Source organism: Dermatophagoides farinae, unplaced genomic scaffold (genome assembly GCF_024713945.1).
Source record: "Dermatophagoides farinae isolate YC_2012a unplaced genomic scaffold, ASM2471394v1 contig9, whole genome shotgun sequence".
Taxonomy (NCBI): Eukaryota; Metazoa; Arthropoda; class Arachnida; order Sarcoptiformes; family Pyroglyphidae; genus Dermatophagoides; species Dermatophagoides farinae.
Genome location: NW_027461524.1, coordinates 225,683 through 229,233, shown reverse-complemented (window position 1 = coordinate 229,233; position 3,551 = coordinate 225,683). Strand labels below are relative to the sequence as shown.

The 3,551-nt window shown below is 33.0% G+C and overlaps 1 pseudogene; it reads right to left on the bottom strand.

The window, feature by feature from the left end:
* Positions 1-319: 319 nt before the first annotated feature.
* Positions 320-1,162, bottom strand: LOC142598161 (apyrase pseudogene; annotated as a pseudogene).
* Between the last annotated feature and the right edge of the window lie 2,389 nt (positions 1,163-3,551).

Sequence of the window (3,551 nt, the reverse complement as noted above, 5' to 3'; positions counted from 1 at the left end):
GGAAAGTTTATTTTGATCAGTTTTTAGAGTGGCATAATAAATACAGCCTGAACCAAGCTGATGACACTAACTTCATGCTTTCTTGTTTCATGAAATTTGGTTTGTTTGACGGCAAATCCAATAAGAACGGTTACATTGATTGGATAATACTCAAAAATTTACTGACAACTATTGGTGAAACGTTAAATGAAACTGAATTTTCAAGTTTAGCTTACGAATTCTCAGAAGACGGCAGTGTTAATTTTAGTAAATTGTTAAATTAGTAAGTTTTATTAGAAACTCATCTTTAGTTTGAATAGTTAGAGCGCGTAGAAACCATTTACATAATAAATTCTATACCTTCGAATTTATATTTGTCGCTTACTAGAACTTCGTCTAAAAGAATTTCTCCATTAATTGAAAAGATAGATAAATAAGTTTGGAAAATCGCTGTCTCCTCATTTTCTACTGAGCGTAAAGCGATAATTAGTTTTTCTTTGGAGCCAGGAACAAATTTTGCGCTACTGAAGCCTCGCATCTTGCATTTTGAATTGAAAGGAATAGTAACCACACGAGTTTGTTGATGTTTGTCCAAAATTATTATTTTATTGGCGCCTTTAAAAGTGTCGTTGCGCACGTTATACAGTTCAGTCGAAATTCTGCGAGGCAAAAAATACCACTCTTCAGATGACTGTCTATACAAAACTGCTTCGTGAATGATGTATCCAGGTGATAAAGCATTGACGGCGGCTCTTATTTTCTCGTATGTATTGGTCCAATCTAAGCGTTCTAACCTGTCTGTTGCTTCAGAAATTTTTACCACAAGCATGTTGTCTTCGCTTAATATCTTTCCTCCTTCTTCCATCGTAAATTCTTTTCCGAAACTGCCTATGAACATATCGTTTCCGAAGATAGTAGCCCATTCGATTTTCATACCTTTTTGTGAAGTAGACGACTCCGTGATGATGTATCTTGGAATAACCGTAAATTTAATGTCATTCCACTTTATATCGCTTTGAATATTTTTGTTAGATTTTCTTGCTCGCTTGATAAAAGCCGGTAATTTGCCGACAGCATTATTATTTTCTAGTAACAGCTCGTACACAATTCCGGAACGGTCATCGAAAGCATACAATTTTGACTGCCACATTAACAATTCACTCAGTTCCATGCCTCGGCCTTGGTAAGCAATACTGCCGATGACAGGTGCGTCAACATACATATTAATTGAAACATGCTTAATATTGTTTTCATCGATAATGAGACTGCCAAGCATAATTCTGCTTTCAAAATACACGTCGCCAGATTCATTTATTCTTCTACTACCTTGATCTAAATCTGCAATCAACGCAAAATGACAAGGATTGATAGTAGTACATTTGGAAACATGTAGTTCTGCCAAAGTATCTTGTTTACGTATTCTTGCGCTCTGAAGATGAACTAGTACTATTATTGACCCTGTTAAAAAATCGATGCTTCGTTTTAAACTTACAACAAAATGTCTGAAACCATCGCTTAGCTACATAAGTTAAAGGTGAATTTTTTGAATATATTGATAGATGGCCGATTATATAGCTAATTTTAGACTTAATCGACAACATAATCCTATTAATTTAGTTATTTTCGCAAATAATATTGTCGGTAATCTTTTTTTCTGTATTTTTTTTATTAATCGTTCTCTTGAATGCAACTTGAAGTCTGCAAGTAATCTAACTCATTTTCATAAGCCAGGTTTTGAAGAGTTAGCGTTATATCAAAAAGTTGTTCTTTAGAATTGTTATCAATTGTATCTAATTTTGTAATTACTTTTGTGGTTTTAATAATAGGCTTATACATATCTAAAATAAGTTCATAAATTTTGCTTTGTGTATCTTTACATATTGGAAACAGAATATTGATGCTGTGGTACAGAAAGCTTGTTTTTTTGTCGGAAGAAAAATAAATGACAGGTTCCAAGTTACAAAGCTGCGCTTTAGGTAATCTAAAAAAACAAATCAAAAACTAAATACATACATGACCTTTATATTGTATGTAATGTGACTATCATTAGTGAAAAAAAACGAACAATAATAGGCGAAAGGAAATAGTTTTTTCATTAATGAAAATTATTTTAGTATAATATTATCTACTGAGAAAAAAGCTATAAATTAATTAGATAAGATTATTATATTTAACACTAGATTATAAAGCTGTATCTCTTGTTGAGTTAGATTTACCGTAGAATCTTATAATTTTAGTCCATGAAGATAAACCACCTAGATCAAATACATCAACAGTAGCAACGAATTGGGCGAGTAGGGCGGCTATAAGTTCAAAGGCACCAATAGCAACTCTTAAGTTTTTTAAGTTACACAGACCACTGATGGCTGATAAAAGTAAAACTACAGTAACACAGACTACAGTTGTAAGCATTATCCATTCTTTTCGTCTGAGTTGAACTAATAAATAAGGAAGAATAATAACTAAAAATAATAGATGGAAAAATCCATTAAAGTGGTTAAATGCTAATGGTTCATCGCTTGAATCAGTAATGCTTCTGTTGTTGTTGGTGTCTTCGCCTAAGTAGACTGGATTGATAAACCAATATGGAATCAAAGTAGAGTCTAATGTTAGTCTCATAATCCAAAATAATGAGAACAGAATAAATAATCCTCCAGAAATACACCTGTTATGATAAAATTCATAAATACCTCCAATGAACTGTAAGATACCACCAAAGATTATAATTACTCCAACAGCTCCAACTTGTGAGAACGCTTTACCGTTGGATAGCTTTATGCAGGCATCCATAAGCGTAGCGATCGCAAAACCATTGAGAGCTAAGGATTCCATTGATCCTTTAACAACATGGTAAGTTTTTCCGGTGTTATTAGAGTCTGGATAATAATCAGTCATTTTGCTTAACTTTTTTAATAGGTGCAATACACGTCTCGAGGAGATTTTTTATAATTCGCACCCAAAAATAATATTTATCTAAAAATGGTGTGCAATTTAAATGATGTTGAGTTTTATTGTAACCTTTGCATGCTTCATAGTGCACTCTTCGGAAGTTGTTAATTATAGCAAGATTTGTAACAAGAACAACTCAGATCTTGCTACAGTTAGTGGCTTAAATATCTGTATTTGTAAACCTGGTTTTTATCCCAACGAAACTAAAGAAACATGCATTGACATTAACGAATGCTTAGATAAAAACATTTGCCCAGATAAGGCAGTTTGTGAAAATAGCTTTGGGAGTTTTAAATGCATATGCCCAGACGATTACATATATAACCAACAACAAAATTCATGCGAAATACGCAACGTTTGCCAACGTAAACCGTACCCATGTGGATTGCAAAACTGCTGTAAAATGAAAACTAGCGATTCTAATGATTATGAATGTGAACCTCTCGTATATATTACAGAAACCAATGAATATGCTTGCAAAGCAGGATTTTCAGCGCCAGAACTAACTCAAAAAGAATGGCAACAAATTTCTCAACATGCAAACGATTATAAAGAAGTGGAAACCGAATTCGAACTGACTCCGAAAATAATCGAATTTTTCAATGAGTTAAAACCCATGATAA